We start from the raw sequence: 10290 nt of genomic DNA, 5'->3' as shown, positions 1-10290 counted from the left end.
CCTCTTTTTATCTCTCATTTTTCATGTGTTTATTTCTCTTGAACTATTATTTCTTAGGGGGAATTTTGTAATATTGGATTCATTTTATGCAGGAGGATGAGGACATTCTTGGATGTACCTATGTTAGATGTATGAGAACACTAAACAATTGTGATGAATTTCTCATGAGAAATGAAGATGGACTTCCCCTGAGAGTAGTCCAACTTCTGGGTACTTTAAAGATTGATCCTTTCTTAAAGATTTTAGATGTTAACAATGAAATTAGATGTTGGGGGGTGGGGCCAAATGAGCTTCCACCTTCACATGGCTAGCCCTAAATAGTAGAGAATATTAAACTATTCTTGAAACCAAGTGAAGCTCAACATTAACCTATGATTACATGACAACTAACTGTGTGAATCTCTTGGTTTCAAAAAATGTAGAAAGAGACCATAGTTCAATATGCAATCTCAATTCATATGCATACAAAATTATGTGGAATTGAAAAAAGAAACATGTTTACATTTTTTTTAGAGGTCTTTAATTAGGTATTTTAAGTTATAGACCATCATTAACATTGTAACTTTGACTTTTATAGTTAAGGGTAATTTCCTCATATTGCAATCAAATCAATACTTTACATGTGATGGATTGCTAAGGACATTATTTTGGCCATAGCAGCTAGAGTTCTAATGTTCATGATGGTCTATAATTTTAAAAACTTAATAGACCTATCAAAAATGTAATCGTGGTGCATTTTTTCAACTCTGCCTATTTTCAATGCATATAGAACATAGTTGTAGGTGTATTCTCAATTTAGAGTGGTGGAATTTTATTTTGGATGGGACAAAAAAATGACATGCACTAGAAGATGGGAAAATTATGTCACTTTTGCAGGTCAAGAACCTTTTTTTGTACTTTAAAGATTAATCCTTTCTTAAATATTTTAGATGTTAATAGGGAATATAGATTTTGGGAGGTGGGGCCAAATGAGCTTCCACCTTCATGTGGTTGGCTTTTATTAGTAGAGAATATTAAACTATTCTTGAAACCAAGTAAAGCTCAACATTAACCTATGATTTCATGACAACTACCTTTGTGAATCTCTTAGTTTTAGGCAATGCAAAAGGAGGTTATAGTTCAATATACAATCTCAATTCATATGACATGATTTTTGGTCAATATGAAATTTCTTCAATTTCAAATACTACAAACATAATAGTTAAGAATGAGCTTTAGACATTGAAAGGAACATTAATGTATGCCTGCTACACTTGACCAAGAGGATAAGTTTGTACCTTGACAAAAAAGACTATGTAAGCTTTCAACAATTTCATCATTCCAAGATCACCATTTAGACTCCTGTATGAGTATCTTTTCTTTTCTTTAAATATTTGATAGTGTTATGGGTTCCTATTTTGAAATGGATACCTTTGATCAAGGTTGTTTTAACTCTTTGTTGGTTGATGTTGCACTTGCAACTGAACTTAACAACTAGAGAGAAGTTGAAATAGAATATGAAGTAGATGGTTGGTTCTATGTGAGTAAACATATTTAATAAAAAACAATTTATTACATCTCTAGACTAGCCTATTTTATTGGTTAGCTTTATAAATCTAAATTATTGTAGGTAAATAAAAAATACAGATCTACAAATAATAAAATTTAAAAGAACGATTTGGTGCAATGGAATTTCTTGATATGTTGATCCATCATATAGTCCTATTTGAAAAAATAAAGCATGTGGATTGTTTCTTTTTTTATTTTTCTACTTTTTGTTCTAGGCCATCTAGAAAATAAAATTGGTTTTAAATTATAACACACTCAAACATTAGACAATCATGCATCGAGCATGTATAACATGTGATTAGATGGAATTTTATTCTATGTTGCTCTAAAATTAATATAATTTGAATATGTGTTACTTTAAATGTGATTTAGATTTATTGACCAATTTTTCTAGTATATCAAAGTCCTCAACTAGTTCTTGGTTGTAAGAGACTATAAAATTGAATTTAGTTTCAGTTATTGAATAAAATGTCACCTATTTATGAGACTTATACATGTATTTTTGAATGCTTCCACAGTTAACATGCAACACAGGTGTATTGTCTTGCCTTAACATTTTGCATTGTAAATATAGTTTGAAGAAGATATTTGTTCCCAAAATAAGTAGTAGACCCAAACTTAATTAGATCTCACTTTAAGGAAATTATTTTGTATATTGCCTAACATTGTAAAACTCAAGGCATCCTTTTTGGGAGTTTAGTTTACAAACATTTTCATGTCTTCTTCTTGACCTCTACTTCAAGTGTAGTACTCATCACTGAAATTGGGGTTAGAATGGTTCAATGTGTGTTAGGATTAGCCTATGGTAGCTACCCAAGTTAAATCCCAAATTTTGTTTCTCTCCCCTGTTATTTTCCACACACTTCAAAACCCCCTTCAAAATAGAGACAATGTGGCATATTGAATTCGAATAAACATTTCAATTGATGCTTTTGATTTGTCTTTCTCTTAATCCAGATGGGGATAACATCTTACTCAGAGGGAAATTGTTGTGGATGACATGGGTTCTCCATATACAGTAATTCTTCTACACCCATGCTAGTAAAAGAATGTTTTGGGCTTATGATTATTGTACATAGCTCGAAAGATGGTAATTCTTTGAGATATTGGTGTTCCTTTTAATGGTTTTAATTAAATTATGTCAAGAAGTGTTTTGGATGTGGTGGTTAGTTTCCAAGGAAAAGAAAAAGGAAATATAGGGGCATAAGATGTTTGGCGGGCACATGTGGTTCTCCGATAGCAAGAGGAAAATAGAGGGCTTGAACATGTATCTATCTTGTCACAACTATCCATTCCATTCATCAATGCCTTGATGTAATTGGTCACTTTTATAACTTCTTGTTGTTTAACATGAGTTTGACTTCTTAGTCACATCTAGTAAACAAATTAAGGGGTATAACATGAATTTACTATATTTTTTTTAATAATTCAGCTAGTCGTCGCAATTGCAATGGCACATTTTGATGGCTAGCCATCACATGCATGGCACAGCTATTGCAAAATTATCTCCATTACAATGGATAGTTCAAACATATCAATGCCTCTTCCATAGTGCTCATAGATTTCACAAATGGACATCACAATTGTGACAGTGTCAACATGAACTCTTCCCCATTCTTTCTTCCAAGTTATGACAATTTTATCCATCACAATTGCAATGAATTCCCTTCTCGTTGTAATTTTCAATAGAAAAAGTCTAGTGCCCATTTGACGAGAGTCAATTCATGTTTTTTTCACTTTTACAATAGGTGGTCATTGCAATTATGATGGCCTACCATCATTATTTGGATCCAAATATAGTAGTGAGGATTTGGGGACATCAAAGAAAATCCTTGGTATGAGAATTTTTAGAGATAGAAAGAACAAAAAATTGACATTATCTCAGCTTGATTATATTGAAAAGGTGTTGCAATGTTTCTCTATTGAGAATGCTAAAGCTATTAGCACACCTTTACCTAGTCCTTTCAAATTGACTAAGGAGATGTGTCCAAAGACACAAGAAGAGGAGAATAAGATGTCAAAGGTACCTTATGCTATGGTATGTACTAGGCCAGATATTGCACATGTAGTAGGATTGATGCAGCAAAAATCCAAGTGTATCCCTACTAGAGTTAATCTAGACCCCTGCAAATAACCACACAATGGAAACATAACAACAATGCAAGATCTAATACCAATTCTCAACACTTTATTCATATAAAAAAAAATTATATGCAATGTGCCTGGCTATAAGGCCTTCCAGGTTAGGGCCAAATAAAATAGCAATTACAAAAATTATTTTATAAGATCCCTCAAGATCTAACCTAAACACTAGCTAGTCTAGATCCACTCTCTGGAAGAAATCTCCAAGGATGATCTAAACTTGTACTTGCAAGCCTACCAAGAAATCTCCTTATTTTCCAAGCCTCATCTATTAGCCCTTCTCAAAATTTTCTCTTCTCAACCTCTTGTCCAAGCTAGATGATAATTGACTCACTCCCCTAATGAATGCTTAAAAGACTCCACAAGACCCCATACTTATACCCAACTAAGCCACAAGTTGGCCTAGCCCAATACAAATTAAAATAAACTCTTACATTAAGTATATGCATAAGCCACAAGTTGGCTACAACACTCATTAAATACCTATAACCCAAATTAAATGTTAAAAGGTTAGCTCACAGATAACTTGGGAAACATAGAAACCAAGACATGAATGAGTGTCAGAAACCACCACTGAGCATTAGCAACTCTAGCAAGCATAATCAAATCCCTTCATTGACCAAGATAACTCAGGAAACACTATTGTTGAGTTCTCAATGGAAACTAAGCCATAGTATACACCGAGTGCTCCAAACATCATCAAGCACCTTCATTAACTAAGTCCCTTTAATGACCAAGCTACTTAGTTAACACTATAACCAGCATCATTGAGCTCCTAGTGCATGTTGAATTCCTTCATTAACCAAGCACCTCCTCTTTCTTTGACCAAGTCACATACCTTTCTTTGACTGATTCCTCTGACTCTAAGGTCAAACCACACCATTCTATAGGATTTTTGGTAAGCCTAGGATGCTCCTACATCATACACCCTAAGTTTGAAAAGATGTTCTCAATAGCTAGAAGAACATCTTCTAAGATTTAGCACATAAATCCCAAATTGGCTCTTCACATACATATCCTCCAAGTCCTTAACTTGTACACTCTTTCCTTTGTTCAAATTTTGCTTCTTCACATCCATCCTTGGTGTGCTATAGGTTTTCTTTCCACACTGATCTCTAATCCTCTCAGAATCTACCAACACAACTTTACTACCAATACTCAAGTTCCTCCTACCAAGATCTTTAGTCTACAAAGGAATCAAGGAATGCTTCATGCCACCTTTCTCAATTGAAAACACATTCTTGACAAAATCATGCATAGCCTTGCAGTCTTACTACCAAGGTCTACCAAGAAACAAATGATGATTTTTTATGTCCACAATATCACACAACAATTGATCCTTATACTGCACAATTTGGAAATCTAGAAATCAACAACAAAAATATGAGGGTAGCCCTACTAGAGGTAATCTAGACCCCTACAAATAACCACATAGAAAAAATACAACAATGTAAGATCTGATACCAATTCTCAACACTTTATTCATATATAAACTATTTACATACAATGTTCCTGATTGTAAGGTCTTTCAGGTTAGGGCCAAATATGACAGCAATTTAAAAAATAGTTTTGCAAGATCCTTCAAGATCTAACCTAAACACTAGCTATTCTAGATCCACACTCTAGTAGAAATCTCCAAGGATGGTCTAAAATTGTGCTAGTAATCCCACTAAGAAATCTCCTTGCTTCCCATGCCTCAACTACTAGCCCTTCTCAAAATTCACTCTTCTGCCACAACCTCTTCTCCAAGCTAGATGATAATTGACTCATTCCCCTAATGAATGCCTAAAATATTCCACAAGACCCCTTAATTATACCCAACTAAGCCACAAGTTAGCCTAGCCCAATACAAATTAAAATAAACCCTTACATTAAATATATGTATAAGCCAAAAGTTAGCTACAACACACATTAAATACCTACAACCTGAATTAAACACTAATAGGCCAACTCAAAGGCAACTCGGGAAACATAGAAACCAACACATGATTGTGTTTCAGAAACCACCTCCACCAAGTATAGCCAAGCCCCTTCACTAACTGAGCTAACTTGGGAAACAATACTATCGAGCTCCTAGTGAAAATTGAGCCATAGTCTTTGACAAGTTCCCCAAGCATCGCTAAACACTTTCATTAACCAAGTCCCTTCAATGACTGAGCTACTTGATTAAAACTGCAACCACCATCACTGAGCTCTAAATTCATGCTGAGTCTCTTGGATAATTGAGCATCTCCTCTTACTTTGACTAAGTCATACACCTTTCCTTAATTGAGTCTTTCAACTCCAAGGTCAAACCACACCATTCTACAAGATTGCTAGCAAGCCTACGATGCTCCTGTGTCAAGGAGTTGTTAGTAGGTATATGAATCATCTATGGATTGAGCATTGGAATGTAGTAAATTTTTGCATTATGTTATATTTTTTATTAGTGACAACATTTATTCAACTCTATATGGTTATTGAGCTCATCACCCAATCTACAGTTCATACCAAGCATTCTAGAAGCTATCGAGTGAATATAGATAGTGTGCAATCTAGTAGTTATCACCAAGCAGATAGTGGTTACTGAGCTCCATAGTGTCTATTGAGTCATCAATTTTTGTGATGTGAAGCCAGTGTCTACCGAGTGATGGATGTGTAGTGTGTACCAAGTTCAGCAAGGTAAACATAGAAATTAGTTTCCACTGAGTGACACTATATTTGTCGAGTCTCCAATGGTCACCAAGTTTGAAGCTACATTGTGTGATTAGTATGGACCGAGCTTCTACTTCTACCAAGTGCATGATGATGTTGAGTAATGTAGTAGACATTGAGTATTAGAAGTTCACCAAGTCGGCTTATAGAACCTAAGTTTCTACTATTTGGCCGACTTAGTAATATTTTGTTTACTTGTGTTTTAGTCGACCTTGTAATTGTAAATATTGGAATGGTATATATGTAATTTATTGTATCATTTGCAATATATGGATGTATGGAGATGTAATGTTTTGAGAAGAGTGAATGCAAATTAGTAGCAGAGTAGAGTATTCAGCAAGATCTACAAGGAGCGGTAAAGTTATATCTATCACAAGAGATGATATGTACTTCAAGGATCTAATCAGTAATCAAGTTTTAAGTTAGATCTACTATTTCATCCTAATAGGTGACTCAATTTCCTAAATCTTTTAACAGGGTAGACTTAACAATCTTTTTTTAAATATCTTAACAGACTGCATACTTCATTTTATGTTTGTAAGACCACTAATAAGGTGGATCTAGTGGTCCAAATTGCTCTTAATAGGGAAGATCATCATAAGTGGTAAATGTAAGCCTTAATAGGCCAACTTTGTACTATAGTAGTGAATTTTTGTGGGTATCATCCCCACTCCATATTTACTTTCTACTTGGAACGTTTTAGGGTCACCAAATTCTATGTTCATGTGTCATGAATGTTTATCTTTTAGTTTATCATGCATATAGTAGATTAGATGAATTAAATGGTGAATGGATTATGCTGATTAAGTGTTGAATTAGTTTTAAAGTTTTAAAGGTTATTGATTTACCCCTCCCCTCTCAGTAACCTAGCTAGTCTTGATTATTTCCAACAATTGGTATCAGAGCTTTGTGGTTCTCAGGATAAAGTTTGATAGCTTGAGAAAAGATCAAGGACAATGGAGATATTCAGACTTGACAAAGCTATTGACAATGAGAAGCTAGATCTAGAGATGGCCATAGCTCAACTCAAGGAAGCAAAAGAGCATCTTTCCTAATCCCTAAAAAGAAGGAAGGAACTTGCAAAACAAATGAACGAGCACCAATATGTTGAACAAAAGATTGAAGACTTATTCCCTTAGAGAAAATTACATGAAGCTAATGAAGAAATCAAGGAAATCCTAGAAAAGAATGGCTCTTTGCAAGAAGAGGTAAGAAAATTAAACAAGAAATTTAGTCAATAAGAATGTGCGAAATCTTGGAATAAAGAAATAAGGCAAGTGAAGGTTTGGAGGCAAGGAACAATGCAAATCAAAATCAATCCCTTCAGCAAGAAAATCTTATCAATCAGCTCTCCAATGCAAATGAGGAAATCATGAGTTTGAGATTTGAAAATGAAAGTTTAAGAAATGACTTAATTACTAAAAGACAAATCAATGAAAGATTGAAAGTTGATCTAAAATTTGAGAAACAACTCAATGAAAGGATAATGAAATCCCAAGCAGACATGGATCTACTAAATCAGAAAAGTGAGCAAAATCTTTATAGGAAAAAAGGTAAAGCATGACTTGGGTACAAAGAAGAAGGTGAATCCTCCAAACAAGGTGATCAAAGGAATCAGAAGCCTACTTGTAATTACTGTGGTAAGTTAGGTCATACATCTAACAAATTTTGGAGCAATGGAAAGGCAAAATTCAATGGAAAATGTTACAACTGCAATCAACATGGTCATAAAGCTAACGAATGCAAGGAGAAACCAAAATTTGAAGGTAAATGTCACAAATGCAAGAAACAAGGTCACAAGGCATCTGAATGCAAATCTAAACCATTCAATCCAATTGAGCAATTTGTAAAAGAAATATTTGGTTGGGATTACAATACTTGGTGTAGATGTCATTATTGTGGAGAATATGGACACATTGGCATAAACTGTGCAAGGCATCACTTGAGAAAGAAGGATACTACAATAAGATGTTATGCATGCACTAAACTTGGTCATATAGCTAAGAATTACATGAATATAGGAAAGGTTGAAGATGAAAAGAAAGCTAAAGAAGATAACATCAAGAAGTAGATGAGACAGTAGTGGATTCTCAAATCTACCGAGCAAGCCAATTCAAATGATGACCATGTCACTCAAGAAGTGGGTGACTCCACCATTTCCAATTAGATTCTTAAAGGAAGAACTAAAACTATATCTTCAAGTCATAGTTGGAGCAGTCCCAATGAAAGGAAGTAGAAGATTCAAATTAGTATTTCAGGTACAGAGGGATCACAAGGAATCAGTAGTCACCAAGCAAGTTGGTCATAGAATCTATCAAGCTAGGTCGAGAGTAATAAAGTTTTGTTCAATCACCAAGTCATAAGCTTCTACTGAGAAAAGTGAGTGGATGACAGTCTATCATGCACTATGTCATTATGGTGCCAAGCAGTAATGAAAAATTTTCATCAAAAAAAGGGCAAATTTTGATTTCAATTTTTCACTGAAACTTTAGTATACCTAGAGCAGAGTGATTTCCAATGCATCCAAGCAGTCTTGAGAAAATTTGCAGTGAATATTTGTTCAAAAAAAAATTCTCATTTACCAATCAACCATGGCATCCAAAAGTAGTAGTAGTAAGACAAAAAGATGTTCCAAAATGTTGGTAAAAGGCATGGAGTGGAAAGCACCAAATTTCTAGTTCCAGCATTTGTAGAGGCACTTGACACGAATGGAGCTCAATCACAAATTCCTCCAAAGGTACTCCTCATTAACGATATTCACACTCATTTTAAGTGTTCTATGCAAGAAATTGGAACCCTAAAGATGGATAGTGCCCTAGGAGAAATGTGTGTTGATGGATCATTGAAACCTGAGCATAAGCATTTGAGGTCAAAGAATTAACCCATATCCTCCATATGCCAAGGAATTTCCAAATTAAGTGGATTAGGTATATTCTAAGTCATGTTCATAATGGTTAGTTATGGTTAGAGCAGCCTATGTTGAACATGAAGAAAATGATTCATAAGATTACCAGTCTCCCTATGCTCAACAAGGCCAAAATAACTAAAACCCTAGGTCGAGAAGAGCTTCAAAAGAAAACCCTAGCTAAGTGGGATAGCAGAGGTCTAAAGATTAGTAATGTATCAAACATGGAACTAAGGTTTGGTATTCACATCATTACACACAAGATATATAGCTCCACTCATTTGAATAGTGTGTCATGTGAGGCTGTGGATTTGGCATACAAAGTTGTGAAGAAGAACCTCGAATTTGATCTGTCAAATTTATTGTTGAAATAGCTAAACAAGAACATGGATAGCATCAGGACATCAAAGAAAAACCCCTATAAATTCTGTTCTTTTCTAACTTGTCTCTTCTTTTATGTTCAAAAAATTTTCCCATCAAAAGGTTCAGTTGTATGGAGGAAAGATACTCCCATTTTATATCAAATTAATAAATTCATTGCAAAAATGGGTGAAATTTTTGAAAGTATAATGGATAATTATTTTGAAGTGTTCAAGGAGAAAATGAACAACAGGTTCAAGATTCCTCCTAAACTAGTTGAAGATTATAAAGATGTTGTATGCTTTATGGTTTATTGTGATAAAGTGTATATCTAGGCAGTCAGGCCTAGAGTTGCATAGGTGAAACCTCTTCCATATGAGGTTAACATTGATGAAAAAAAAGACATTATTAAAGCCCTGGTCAATGAGCCAGTAGATCCAAAGCTACCTATCTTTGGAACATATGATGAGGCAAAGGCCAGAATAGAACTTGAAATCAAGCTACCTTAGGCAATAAGTAAAGGTAAGAGGAAGGTAGCCAAGTTGAAAACTGTAAGTGCTCCTCTTATGCTTACTAAGGGTAAAGGAGAAGTCATTGAAGAATCAGAAGAAGAAGAGAAGGAATTTGAAAAGAAGGAAGAG

The sequence above is a fragment of the Cupressus sempervirens genome, chromosome 1 (assembly GCF_028749045.1).
Source record: "Cupressus sempervirens isolate cs-2001-9-10 chromosome 1, ASM2874904v1, whole genome shotgun sequence".
NCBI lineage: Eukaryota > Viridiplantae > Streptophyta > Pinopsida > Cupressales > Cupressaceae > Cupressus > Cupressus sempervirens.
This window is presented reverse-complemented; position numbering follows the sequence as displayed.